Source organism: Protopterus annectens, chromosome 9.part0, assembly GCF_019279795.1.
Source record: "Protopterus annectens isolate FY-2018-M chromosome 9.part0, PAN1.0, whole genome shotgun sequence".
NCBI classification, from domain to species: domain Eukaryota; kingdom Metazoa; phylum Chordata; order Ceratodontiformes; family Protopteridae; genus Protopterus; species Protopterus annectens.
This window is the reverse complement of record NC_056743.1, coordinates 1,443,902,180-1,443,918,265: the sequence shown is the minus strand read 5'-3', so window position 1 is coordinate 1,443,918,265 and position 16,086 is coordinate 1,443,902,180.

Here is a 16,086-nt window from a genome sequence, read left to right as displayed (position 1 = left end):
AGCGCAATAGATTTGCGCGGAGGTGCGCACCACACCAACCAGCGCACCGTAGGGCAATGTGGAGCAACGTAGAGCAAAGTTGCTTAAACACAGTCACACCCCTTAGCCTGTCTGGACAGTAGTAAAATAAAAAGCAATGATAAGGTTCGAACCCAGGAAACTGTGCACCATAATCAAAGTACTGAACCACTAAGCCATGACAGCTTAGGATAAACAGCCACTGTTAACATACATATACTTATAAATGGTAGATTAACCATTGCTAAGCAGGTATGCAGTCAGCCGAGAATTTTCAAAAATGGCCAATCACAAAAAAGTGTGGGAAATGCAGCATATTTAAGCTCCATAGGCAGGAATACTCGCCATAACTGATTGTAGCTCCCATCTGCAGTTAGAATGGCTGGTGCTGGAAAGGGTACTCGCTTTCGAGTGCAATGCTGGGGCATCGAGGAGTCAAAATACATGGTTTGGCTCCTTGTCCACTGTCATGAGTCAAGACTCCCACAGGGCCAGTTCCAAGGGATTGAGTACAAAGCAAAGGCTTGGAACTGGTTAGCTCATGATCTCACCAGTGCCACAGATGTCCCTCGAACTGGTGAGCAGGTCCGTCACCACCATGCAGACCTGAAGAGATGGAAGCAGGACCTACTGAACCAATGGATACAGGAGGCCTGTGACATGCAAGATGCCCCACTACTGAGTAGGTAGCCATGGAATGCAGTATGTAAGAAATGCTAATTTAGTCTATATAATGGATAGGTATGTCTCAATATCCCTTCATTTACTTCATAGCTGCAGGTATCTGTGCTGCGAATCAGCAAGCCTATGCAGATAGCTGCTAAGGCTGTGCCACCAGGCAGGTTAGTAATTATTCTGCATGTATTGTTATATAAAATAGGTGAGAGAGCCTGAAAGAAAGTGTTGTAGCCCAATAATACAGCCATAAAATGCCCTGAATAATTCCTCTGCATGTACTGTTATATAAAATAAGTCAGAGAGACAGAAAAAGAGTGTAGTAACCCATTAATAAAGGTAAAATAAGACCAGAATAATATCTCTGCATGTACTGTCATATAAAATAAGTGAGCGAGCCTGAAAAAGAGTGTTGTAACTTATTAATAAAGGTATAATATGTCTTGAATATGTCTTCCGTATGCACTGTAATATCAAATAAAGGAGAGAGCCTGTAGAAAAGTGTGTAATGTAATTAATAAAGGTATAATACTTGTTGTGTGTCTGTGTCACTTACTTTGAAATGTTGTTGTACCCTTGCATTATATAAATAGTACTGTTGTATTAAGTGCTGTCAATCCACAGTTTGGCTGTCCCATATAAAGTGGATGATGGAAGTGCCAGTAGCTGTGAAGCATATATACAGTCCTCAACAGTCGGTTAATGGCTGGCATGCACAGGTAAATCTGGCACATGAGTAGCTTGTTAATGTGTTCCCCAGAAATGTGAGTGTCCACACGAAATGTAGGGTTCTGTAGAAATTTAACTGAAAATGTCACGTGAACACATCCAGATATGTAGATATATAAATATAAATAAAATAAATAACTATGTAGCAGTAACATCTGCATCTTGGACAGTTAGTATGTCAGATACAGGTCAGGTATATAATGAACTAGCCAAACCCATTACACAACCTAATGCATGTTGCCTAGTGTAATAATACATGTAGGGGATATACACCTGCATTCAATAGGAATGTAGTGTAGACTAAAAGTACTTATAAGATGTTAATGGAGGTTTCTTTCTACACCCTACTGTATGTGCATAAACAATGCAATTCCACACCTCAATGGGTATGTCTAATTTCAAAGCATTTGTTGGGACATATGTCCTATTCTATAAATACCTGCATTTACTTTGATGCCTGTGCCCTGCTCAAACACCACAATCTTGGTGGCCTTTTGCCACCAATCATCCCTGCATGCTGTTGGAATGCCCACTGTCATTCAATATATGCATGTGTTATGCTTGCTGTTCAATTGTTGGAACCCTGGTGTGTTGGGTTAATGGGAATATTACTGCATGCTGTTACAACTAATTTGGAATGCTGTTGTCTATGTTGTAATTAAACACACCTAATCATAGAACGTATGGGAAGGCCGGTCCAAGCGGACCCACCTGTCCCTCCTCAGCTGGCGATTGCACCTGGCACCAGCAGGTTCGGTACCCAGCCCGGGCTCCCCTCCTCCATTGGTCCTGTGCCACCTTCGGGTGGAAGCGCTGCAGGGGATGGGGCTCGTCCCCCCCATGCAAGCATGGGCAGAGAAGGGCCACATGTCACCCTCCGAAGGGTCCGGGCTGTGGTGCATAGGGAGATGCAGCATTCAGTCACTGATCCCCTACGCCAGCTCAAGGCGAGAGTGGCATGACTCACGGTTGAGCCTGCCCCTCCTATACAGCCCCCAGCACAGCCACCCTCGGGGCTGTGAAGGTGCAGTGGTGACTGCCCATGGGTGGGGATCTCAGTTCCACTGGTATCATCTGTGGGCTCATGGGCTTGCGATTTCCAAACATCCATCCCCATCAATTGTGTTCACCCATCCCATGTGTCATACTCCGTCCCTGTATGTGTCTTGTTTGACTTGTCTGTTTACCTTGCCAACCTCCCTCCCCAAATATACCTACGTCCTCTACCTCCCTTTCCACTCTCACCTGAAAAAAAAAAAAGGGCAATCTGTTCCCACAAAACAATTATGCCCCATACATAGCTGCCCATTTCACACACATGTCCGCTGGACATGTAAACTGATAATTATAATTGGCAGTACAACATACTTTGTTGAACTCACCCCTATCTCAGGGGTGGAAGGTTTCAAATTTCACTCCAAATTTATTGCATATGCACAGCTGTTGCTGGTAAAGAAATGGGCAGCTATGGACATTCCCTACATCCGTCCTGCACATCCTGAGCTTGTTTCCCTACTGTCTTTCCCTCTTTGTGCCCCCTTTTTCCTATCTCCCCATTTTCTTTTCTTTCAAAGAAATTAGTGCAGGGTTTAGCAGGAGTAAGCACTTTTAAGCAGTAGTTAGCGGGTTTGAGCGAGTGTGCGCATGTGTACGCTTAGCTAACTATTGCTAAGTGCGTGCAAACCCGCGCAAACCCGCTTACAACTGCTTAAAAGTGCCTTAGTCACTCTGCATGGCAGGGCCCTTGTTCTGCTGAGCAGCAAAATAAAACACCTCTGTCAGTCTCAAACCCTGGACACACTACACTGCATGAAGTACCACTAGGCCACAGTAGATATACAACAAGTTGGTGTTGTAATAAATATATTATGCATCACAATGAGTGAACGTAAAGGGAAAATAGGAATGTCATAACACAAATCTTGCTCTGTGGATCTTTACCAGCAGTTGTTGTGGAATTGCATGACATGACTGTGAAAAGAGAACCAGCCATTCTAGCAGGAAATAATGTTACAGTAGCACTTTACAAACCCCACACAGTATCAGAGCAGGATAAACACTGGCATATTTGAATAGGGCAGAGGCCATACTTCCCAACTGTGACTGCTTTTCAGGGATGTCCCTGATTCGTAAACGAATGTTAGCTTTGTCCCTCAGAATCCCTCTGAAAAGTACTGATGGTAGGCCGAAAAGTGGGGAATTACACTTAATGAATAATGTCAATATGTAAGAGTACACACTGCATGCACGTCAGAAAAGGTGTATTACTACATATGCTCTGATTCTCTCACAGTCTCAACTTAATGTCTGTAATATATTACAGGTGTACCCCACTTATATGTACCTTTCCCTGAGGCTGTTCAAATATATACCTGAGTGTATCAGAGGCCTGGCAGAGGCAGAAACACACAGGTATTTCAGCTTTTCTGCTGTTACACACCCTGCAAATAGCTTTGGAATGAGTCCCGCAAGTATACCCTTATGTAGGAGTACAACACAGAAATATCAAAGGATCCAGCCATGTACTGTTAGCAACCAACTGTGACAATGCCATTGTTCCGGTGCAGAAAAGACTGGTGTGGTGCACAGACAAAGAATAATAAGCTAACCTCTGACTACCATATGGATATGTCCACAAGTGGGAGCAACGCAGATAGACTACTTGCCTTGTTAGACTAACAGGTACACAGCAATCCTGTATGTTCAGCAAGATAAACATCACACAATAATATATATTGCTCTCTGTACTTCTGTACCCCTACCCAAAAGAACAATATAACTGTGTATTCAGGCTCTACCAAGGATGTAGGTAGGAATACTCAGTACTGAAATGTGTCCAGTTGTCTTGAGCAGCCCGTGCTAGTGTCACCACAAATAAACAACAAACTGTTCAGAAATGAGGTAATTAATATTTACAGTATAGTAGTTCACAAACAGTTCATATGCCAGAGGAATACATTGCAATAACTACTTTTGTATGGAAGTTAATTGTCTAATTAGAAAAGAATGTACATACTCCCATGTATCTTGTGTAAGCATTTGGAGGGGTGAGTAAAATTCTACATTGACAAGTGTGTACTGGAAGCAGCAACATTCAGGTTTGAGTACAACATGCAAATCACTGGCTACAACCCTAGCTTCAGAGATAAGAAGTATACCAACCTTCTGACTGACACAACGGTGTCCACAGCAAACAAGCATGGGCCCCACTTTAGAAAGCTGAAAGGGCTACGCCTACCTAACTTAGCATTTTATAGCAGTGGGCTACTATGACAGTGAGTACTGCAATTACCACACAGCAGGCTGCATGCAATTAGTAAATGGTGGGCACCAATTCGTGCAGAGGCCATCACATGCACATGTGCAGATACCTAGAAAAGCAGGCTGTATTTGCTGTCTACACATGCAATAATCTCATTGCAGCAAGAGAGAGAGAGAGAGAGACAGAGGCAGAGGCAGAGACACAGACACAGACAAAGACAAAGACAGACAAAGAGACAGAAACAGAGAGACACAGAAAAAGAAAGAGCAACAGACAGAGAAAAAAAAATAAAAATAAAAATAAAAATATTTCCTTTAAAAACAAATGGAACACAGCAATACAAACGAAAGGTATGTAACACATAGGTATTTGCTGGCATGTAGTCGATGTTTATGAAGAGTACTCTACATACTGTGAATCATCCATATGTGGCAGCAGTACGTATCTCTATGTATCTGTACATGTGCATAGGGCAAGGGACATACTGCAACTGTTTGTGAAGGGTGTATATATATATATATATATATATATATATATATATATATATACGTTGTTGAAGGTTGTTATGTGCATATTTCTATGTAGGTTGTAGTGTGTGGCAAAGAAAACAGCATGCAGTGCTGGTATATGACATGTGATGGTTAAACGCTGTGGGTATGCTCTGTCAGTTTTGCAGTGTTACAGCCAGTGAGGCCTGCTAAAGCTACATTAGCTGAGGACACCTTCAATGCAGTCTGCACAATACTGTGCAATATTATTACATAACTGTATATCTCACAACTGTCGCATAATTGATATTCCCACCATGAATAGTGGACTGTGTATGTGCCTATATGTACATCTATATGTACAGCAATGGATGTTTATATGTATGTGTGTATGTATGTGTATATATATCTATCTATCTATATATATTTATATATATATATATATATATATATATATATATATATATATATATATATATATATGGATATATATGGACACGTCATCACAAAAGGTGTGTCATCTAGGGAAATATAGGTCAGTGTTCCCATCTACTTATCACACTTAAAACCCATTAGAGAGTACAGTGCCACCTACAGCAACTGGAAAGGCCACAGACATACCTCACAAAGAGTAATACCGGCCTCAAACAGATGCCCTTTGCAGACCAACTTACAAAACCACAGCTACACTGTGTTGCATAGCGCCTACCCAGAGGTGACCTCTGCCTAACATACTGAGCTATGTCAAACCCATAGCTGTTGAACATCCTCCATGTAAACATATTACAATCCCTCCCAGATACACACTCTAGGGCCCTACACCTTGTCTGCTCACTAAACAGCACATGCTGGAAGGATAGAGTCCTAACTCAGAGACATGCCATACTCTGGAACAAACCACCTATCAATAGCAAACAACGCTCCTCATTAGTAGTTGTCATAAATACTCCTGATGATTGTTTGGGAGATAGGAAATACACCCTGGGAATCACCTCTGTGGCTCTGGTTGACAGGGGCACGTGAAATTAAATTACATATGTGTCAAAGGCCAGGGTAGCATATGGCTAGGCTGCTGTAGGCCTTAGGGCCAATAGCGTATTACCTACTCATGACACGATGCACACACACATGTACTTAGTGCAATAATTGCTATGTGAGGTTGACTGAGTGTGATGGTGACTGTGTTGGTGAATGTGTGCAAGGTCTGTAAAGGTGTGATAGCTTAGTGTGAAATTGTTTCTGTTATGGTAGTTTGTGTCCTAGCTGTGATCCCAGCAAAAGATGTGTATGCTATTGCTAGGCAGAAAAAGTAGTATGGCATATGGTGTGATGTAGTCCCTTGTTGACTGTGGTGTCCTATTGTAGGCTAAAGCAATACATGTATGCTTAGTGAGTGGTTCAGCTGGTGAATCCAACTCCCATATGAACTGTAGTACTACCTGAAACTGTAGGCCTAATCAGTACAGTATGGTGTATGTTCACATTGCTTGGAAACACTGTTTTGTGTGTTCCCTGTAGTCCTCACAGATTACATACCTCAGGCATAAGGTTTTGTAAGTAGTGACACACAGTACTGTATGGTACACAGGTAAAGCTCATCTGGGTTGGCATACATTTGTGTGTTGTATGTATGTCTGATGTGAGTATAATTATGCCTGTACCATGCCCTCAATCATATCTGTGTTACAGGGTATACGTGTGTATCTAGCAACATGTATAGTCTAGTACAGCAGTATGCCACCTATATCAACAACTGTGCACATATGTTAAGCAGGGGTTTGGCATCAAAGACTACTGTGGTATACTGGTAATACTGTAACTGTACTTTACATTCATTGCAATGGATGACATATTTCTTCATGCATTAGCTTAATATATACCTCCTGTGGCTAGGTGGTGCATTGTGTGACATACAGTGTGCCATGTACTGTTGTATAGTCTTACATACTGGTTTCACTTTGTTGCTGTGCAGAACATGGTTTAATATATAGAATGTGCCAGGCACTGTCAGGCAGTTGTGGGCTGAGCACTGATATGTGGTATTAAAAGTGTGTATCTACTGACAGCCAATAGGTTGCTATATATGGCATTTCATTGATATCTGTACTTTAGAATGTTAAGTGTGCCACATGACTTGCTCACAATTATTGTTTTATTGTCTTCCAGGGACATGTCTCACCATCGCAACCCTGCATATTCCCCTGAAGAGGAGGAAATAATCATATCCACCCTACTACAACATCACACCCTGCTATTCTCCAGAACCAGCCAGGACCAGCATGGGCGCACTGCACTGTGGCAAGATGTCCATCGGGTGAATGACGTAGGCATGCATAACCGGACTTATGAGTAGGTACACCATCACTGCAGTGATTTAATTAGACATGTCCAGCAGCATGCCACCAATGTCCGCAGACAACAGCTTGCCACAGGTAGTGGTGCAGCACTACATCTGCCCCTCACCAGAGTGGAAGAGCTGCCCCTCAGCGTGGTGGCTCCTGGCCAACCACTACAACAGACGTGTCATCATGGAGGCAGGAGTCACCCAGCAAGTTGACTCGGAGCGTGCAGGTAATATGGCATATCTGTAGACTACTGTTAACTCGATTGTTAGAACATGCATATGTCAGATGTGTACTGTGTATTTAGACGATGTGGAGCCTGGTGTTGAGCAATACTGATAATTTGGAACATGATCTGTATGCCTGTGACTGTCACCCGTTGTACTACTGTAAAATTGCAAACTCACAGCAGCAATACCATAGTTGGTGACACTGACAAACTGTCTCATATCCTTGTAGGTCCCTCTGGTGTGACAGCAAGACAGCAGACCCATGCTGGTGAGTGTTCTACATGTCATAGGTGAGTTGTAGGCCATATACACATGTAAAACACCTACACATAATGCATGCTCTGCATGTTTTCTGTGGGACTATGCACATCCTAGTAACATGAGTAGCTGTCTCAAGCACATGCAATACACAGAGCATCCCAAACAATTGTGGTACTCTGTAGTGGACATTGTATAGGCAGAGTCAATACACATGCACACAACATACACCACTTTTTCATACGCAGTACATGTTAATATGATACACATGGCGTATTGAGACACCTGCTGTAAGGTCAGACTCCAGTATCCCAAATGTCATCCACACAGCACACATACTATACCTGAGGGAGTAGAGGCCTATCATGGGGTGGTGCGACACTCTTCAACACACAACACATTCATGTTAGGCAATGCTCCCTATTGAACACCTTACATACCCATGTAACAACTGCCTGTGAAATAGTTAATGTAGCCACAGTGCTGCAGTTCAGGTGCAGCAAGATAGTTGCCAGCGTGGCACACATTAGTGGCCTTGAGTGACCACATGATGCTGCCTGATGATGGCTCATGGTACTACACTACATCCAGTTACAATAACTACAGTACTACACATAGCATTCATTGCTATACACCTGACAGTTGTGTGCATCCAGCCATGGTATGTATACCTGTGAGTGATGGTGCACAGGACATTGAAAAGCATTTAATACTCGCACAGCAATGTTGTGTCCACGTACACATTGTGTTCCAGGGTGAGGCCAATCATTGAACAATACACATGCATCAAAGACATGTATACTGTTATTAACAAGGAATCGCTACACTCGCACTGCATGCTGTTGAGCAACACACATCCTGCATGCTGACACATGTGATAGCACTCTTTGGCTTGTGATACTGTACTCCACCATCGACCACTAATGAGTATGTTCTGGATTGCTGTGTGTGTGTGTGTGTGTGTGTGTGTGTGTGTGTGTGTGTGTGTGTGTGTGTGTGTGTGTGTGTGTGTGTGTGTGTGTCTACTTTAGTGAGTAGTGTATTTGTGTTCATGTGTGCATGTGTGTATGTGTTCATGTGTTCAAGTGTGCATGTGTGTATGTGTGCATGTGTGCATGTGTGCATGTGTGCATGTGTGCATGTGTGCTAACATCATGTACAGATTGTAAAGTGTGTTTCCTGTCTTCCTCTCACAGGTGCTGAGGTTGTGTTGGTTGAGTGCAGCAGGGAACCTGAAGTCACTGCCACAAATAGTGGAAATGATGATACATGTGTTGTGGCACAGGCAGGTTTGACAGGGTCTGTCGTTGGGCCGCCAATCGACAGTACACAGCTTTCCACCTCATCTATGTGCACATTCATACTGCCAATACATCCCTCATCACCAATGGCCTTAGCTGAGGGACAGCATACAGTAGGCATTGACCAGGATAGTGTGGTATATATGGCACATGCATCCCCTCACAGCAGCCATACCCAGATTCCTGGAAAGGTAACACATAGGCAGATGTCCAGGGGTTCTCGTGAGAGCACTGCTGGTCATAATGCCCCTAACAGACGTGCCCCCACAGGTCTTACAACCTCAGGTATGTTCCGGGCTATAATGCAGGCAAAGGCACATATGGAACAGTACAGCAGACAGGGATTAAGGGTGCAGAGGGCCCATAACACCGCTATCAATGACAGTATCCATGACCTTGCCGGTGCCATCCATAATTACACTGAGGTCATTGATAGACATTGGGGGGAGACATTAGATGTCCTCCACAATGTCATGTCCATGTGCCAGGACAGTGCAGGACAGCTGAGACGTCGACATGAACGTATGCCAGCAACATCATTGGCTGGCAGTCGTCGCGGACGACACACAAGTCACGGCCGCTCCCATAGTGGCAGTACCAGCCCCAGCAATGTTGGAGCTGGGCTTTCAATAGACCATCATAGAAGACCATGTGCACATGGCTCTGGCCAGTCCCAGCAGGGACATGGGTCCAGTCAACATCCCTCTGCCTCTGATGATAGTACCCAGTCTGGGTTAGTACCCGATACTGTCCGTGGCACCCCTGCCAGGCACAAATACTGTGTCCATGGCCAGAGACGATAATCTGTACAGCCTGGCAGGTACAGTCTGTGGCTGTCCCACAACCTCATGTATATGGCAGCCACATGGTGGAACTGTGTGCATGCAGACACACACTCATAAACCAAACACCTAGGGCTAACACATACACACACACATTACATCAACAATGACCCATGCTGCACTGTTGTCCCTCACACACACACACACACACACACACACACACACACACACACACACACACACACATACATGTTGATTGGATGGGTCAATGTCGGGCTCTGGCAAACCAACAACACACCCTGTGCATATGATGAAACTGTGCCATCTCCTGTCATTTGTAACATTGATGCAGGAACAGGCTAACATGGCGCTGATGCACAAAGTGACTTTATAGCAGTGTAGCATTGTTAGCATGTTGTCAACAGTAAAGTGTAATGATATCCCTGTAGGTATATCTGAGCAGGCATGATGCATTAAAGCTATGATTATCAATGTAGTATTGTTTACACCAGTGTTAATTCCAAAAATGTATTGTCCGCCCATGTGCCACTTGGCTGATGTGTGTAGTTCTGGCAGCATGTGTTGGTGAGTGGACAGTACGTGTGTGATGTGTGCAGTACAGATTTGCAGGTGTACATTTGTGAACATGGTGGAGGTGTGCTGTCTGCATGTACGTGCATAGTGGACACATGGGAAGGGTGACATGCCCTGTATTACACAGTGTTAACACTTCATAGTTTCTATTGGTGGCCAGTATGGATTTTACTACACATATGTTTTAACTTGGATACACATGTGTGTATGACATGATTTGACACTATGCTGTGGGTGATACTGTTACTATCTGTCATTGGTTTGCATTCTGGTAGTATACACAACCTGACTATAACCAATCGTTAGATGATGTCTTGACAACTGACACACAGATGTAGGAAACTCAGTAGCATTTGGATCCTTCCGGTACTATACTATACCACTAACCAGTGGTATTGACCGCCACCCATTCCTGGGACCACTCCTGTTTGGCATGTAGCCCTCTTAGGTACAAGCAAACACACTAGGGATATGTCCGCCCACATCTGGAAATGCATACAGTGGCCTACAATGCATTCTCCAGATGAGACACTTATCCTCCATAAGGGTATCATACAGACAGATACCTGTTGTCCAATCCATGCTGTAAAGCTATAAGCCAACTATAGCATAGTCATCCACATTTACTAAACATAGTATCCTGACAGTACCACATAGGTAGTAGCCCCCAACATGTAGAACAGGTACCGATGTGTACATACAGCCAAGTGTTACGTCATCTGTCCTTTGGTATTCACATTTCCAAAGGTATTCTGAAGTCCCTCGGTGTATCACATAAGCAATAAGGGGTCTGTATGCATATCCACAAAGGTGTTGTACACCTATAATGAATGTCCATTATTGACAGACTTTGTTGTGTTTGAACATGTCTGAAATATACCCCAGGCATGAACCCTCACTCACACTGTTCTATAGAAACTGTCATGGGTGTGTGTGGATCAGATGACCTAGGCCACAGATCACTACAGTGGCTGGCCTTGTCACAAACATACATATGTGACCTAAGGTCTGAGAAGCAGCAGCACAATCTGTCAAAGGTAACAGATGTATTCATGTGGAAAGCAGGCTTCACACCTATGAACTAATTGAGGTCACATGTACATATATGTATTTGCCACACAGATACCTGAAGTGTGCAATGCACATACTGTTGTTTTACTGATATGTCATACAGTAGTAAAAGCAAAACCCACAACACATTGACCAACAGTGTCACACACACTCAGCAATTGCAGGATTCAAACACCTACCTAACTGTGTTATAATACTAGTGAAGTACGCATTAACATGACGCACTATATGCTTTACTGGGAGTTTTTATTTCCACTGCTATATTTATGGGATGCTGACATCATCAGACTTGCCAAAGAGGTATATACCTCTTTTAAGGTGTTTTCCTAGTCTCCAAAAAGGGCACTCCTCTCAAAGGAAATCATACACCCCCCCACACACACTCAGCAATTGCAGGATTCAAACCCTACCTATGTTAGAATACTAGAGAAATACACATTAACACGACACGCTATATGCTTTACTGGGAGTTTTCTTTTCTACTGCTATATTTGTGGGATGCTGACATCATCAGACTGGCCAAAGAGGTATATACCTCTTTTAAGGTGTTTTCCTAGTCTCCAAAAGGGCACTCCTCTCAAAGGAAATCACACACAACCATACACCCTCGCCCACACACACACACACACACACACACACACACACACACACACACACACTCAGCAATTGCAGGATTCAAACCTCTACCTAGCTATGTTATGATACTAGAGAAATATGCATTAACACAATGCACTATATGCTTTACTGGGAGTTTTCCTTTCCACTGCTGTATTCGTGGGATGCTGACATCATCAGACTTGCCAAAGAGGTATATACCTCTTTTAAGGTGTTTTCCTAGTATCCAAAAAGGGCACTCCTCTCAAAGGAAATCACACACAAACATACACACACTCAGCAATTGCAGGATTCAAATCCCTACATAACTTTGTTATGATACTAGAGAGATATGCATTAACACAATGCACAATATGCTTTACTAGGAGTTTTAATTTCCACTGCTATATTTGTGAGATGCTGACATCATCAGACTTGCCAAAGAGATATACACCTCTTTTAAGGTGTTTTCCTAGTCTCCAAAAAGGGCACTCCTCTCAAAGGAAATCACACACACACAGCAATTGCAGGATTCAAGCCCCTACCTATGTTATGATATGAGAAATACACGCATTAACATGACTCGCTATATGCTTTACTGGGAGTTTTCATTTCCAGTGCTATATTTGTGGGATGCTGACATCATCAGACTTGCCAAAGAAGTATATACCTCTTTTAAGGTGTTTTCCTAGTCTCCAAAAAGGGCACTCCTCTCAAAGGAAATCACACACAAACTTAACAATTGCAGGATTCAAACCCCTACCTAACTATGTTATGATACTAGAGAGATACGCATTAACACGACACACTATATGCTTTACTGGGTATTTTCATTTCTCTTACTATATTTGTAGGATGCTGACATCATCAGACTTGACATGGTAATGTGTGTGCACTTTGTTTTATGCAATCCCAGGACTGAGCCATGGGGGACAGCAGGTGTTACCAGCTTGAACAGGACTCCGCAATTCTTAGCTTGTGTGATCTATCTGTGGCCCAGTTGCCAATCCATCATATGACAATACATATTTATGCACAGGTTGTTGATTTTGTGGATACGACATGTGTCTGGGATGTTGGCAAAGGGCTATTCAAAGTCTATGCGAGACATATGTAGCTCATTTCAGTGATGTATGTCCTGGGTGGCTGCCTTGCAAACAGTCTAGCAGGTTTGGGAACCATGATCTGCCCATGACCAAACCAAAGTTGGTAGGGTTGTGTGTTTGTAGGCTTCCAATAGCTCTGTTTATGACTTCAATCATGATGGACTCCATGGCCTTGCAGATCAGACTTCATATGCTTATAAGACTATAGTTTCCATGGTCTGTTGTGCACCAACACTTGTGGAGTGTGCCATACGTTGCTGTAACCCATTCAACAGTTTCATATCCTGTAGAGAGGGTGAGGCTCAACAGACTGTTCAGGTGCAGGGTCTGTTTGTTCTGCAGTTCACTTATGACACATATAGGGAAACAATGTAATCCAATTGATGCCATGTTTTCAGCTTTGGAAGGAGCTGTTTACCCATTCTACATGTGATATCACCTGGTATGATGATAGGGCCTTTTGTCAGTGGGAGGTGGGTATGTATGTATGGGCCTGTCTGACATGATGTTGGCATTGTCAGTCATTTACAGCTGGCCCTGACTCAGGACATATATGAGTGTACATTGCTATTTATGACATAGCTGAAGGAAGTGTCATGGTTCTGTCTGGACTCCTTCGCAGATAATCTTTCCATAACCTGGATTGGATAATGTTTGGAGTACACATTGTTTATTGATGATATTGATTGCAGGTTTTTTATCTTCTTTGCTTCCCCACTTTCTATGAACAACCTAAGTATCTGTAGTACATATTTGATTATGACAGGGTTCCACTATATTATATATGTGTCTGTTGTCATATACTGTGTGCACAAGGCAGGATTGGTGAATAGTGAGAGGTTCCTGGGTTAACACATGCAACTGCCAGATATGTGTGGCCCACTGCTGTACTCAGACATGGCCTAAGTGTGTGAGCATGCCCAGTCTGGCCTTTCAGTATTTTGTTGCCTGACATTTGTCTCATTTATTCAAGTGTGTGAGCATGCCCAGTGTGATCTTTCAGTATGTTGCTGTCTGAAGTCCACTACATTTGTTGACGTGTGTGAACACGCCAAATATTAACATTTATACTATATGTGTGTTGAAAATCAAGTTGTATTTTTTACTGGAGGGCTTACCTTTGTGTCATAACTCGACAGGGATTATGCTGTGCCTGCAGGGTTTCCATGAGACACTTTGCATAGACTTATCAACATTTCTTCATACAGGAAGACCAGTGAAATACTGTCATGGTTTAGTGGTTCAGTACTGTGACTATAGTGCACAGTATCCTGGGGTCGAGGACTGTCACTGCTTTATATTTTCATACTGGGCAGACTAGACTACTTAAGGACCAGTAAAGCAAATATGAGCATGTTTACCTGCTTTTGCTCAACTATGCCCAACTTTGACCGAACTTGCCCAACATTGCTCAGCGTTAACCAACATTGCTGAACGTTGCCCAATATTGCTCAACATTGCCCAAAGTTGTGCTAGTTAGTGTGTGCAATTTTGTTTACGTATACTAAATAGTGGTAAAAGCTGTTTAACACTGCTTTATATTGCTTAAAACATGGCAATCATGCCTCAGGTGGTGCTGCAGGGCTGCCTATGTCGGATGCACATAGTATACTCCCTATACATGTTTGAAAACAAGAAGTGTCAAGTTAGGCATCCCTTTTACTGTATGTGCAAGTCAGAGATATGTATCATTTCCAGGGTTCCTACTGAGCCAATGTATGTGCTATGTGTTGCCTCTTTGCCAAGGCCTCCTTCTGCCTACTGGGGCAGGCTCAGGTTGTTCCTCCTCCGAGTCATGCTCTGCCTGTGATGGCCTTGGTAATGGTGGGGGACTGTTTGGCCCGGCCCTATGCTGCTCCTGCTGCAGCTGTTTTCACAGGATCATATTATGTAGCATAGCACATACCATGACAATTTGGGTGCATGTAGTTGGTGAGTACTGCAAGGCTCCACCAGATGTGTCCAGGCACTGGAACCATGACTTGAGCAGCCCAAACACACGCTCGATTACATTTCGTGTTTGTGCGTGTGCCTCATTATGGCATTCCTGTTCAGGTGTGTGTGTATTTCTGATGGGAGTCATCAGCCATGGCTCCAGTGCATATCCAGCATCCCCCACTAGGTGACCATGAGGGATGTCCCCATTGGCAAATGTCTGGTACAGCTGTGTCAGATGCCAGATATGGGAATCATGGTAGCATCCAGGGCAGCCAGCACACACATTCAGTATTATACCCTGGGCATCACACACGACCTGGCAGTTCATGGAGGGGAAGCCCTTGTGGTTAAAGTAGGCCCTACCCCGCTCACCGGCTGGTGCTTTGATCCACATGTGCGTGCAGTCTATTGCACCCACTACCGCAGGGTATTCCGCTATTTGCTGGAAAAGATGTATATTGCTGGCCAATACCTCATGGGAATTGGGGAAATATACATGATCACGGACATGTGCTGACATGGCATTCAGGAACTGGTGCAGTACCCTGGATGCTGATGCCTGTGAAATCCCCATCATATCACCAGTTGGTCTCTGGAAGGTACCTGTTGCTAGTATTCTTAGGCCAACACATACCTTGGTTTCCACTGGGATGGGTTCCCCTCTTTTGGTTCTGTGTGAGAGGCATGGCCTGCACAGC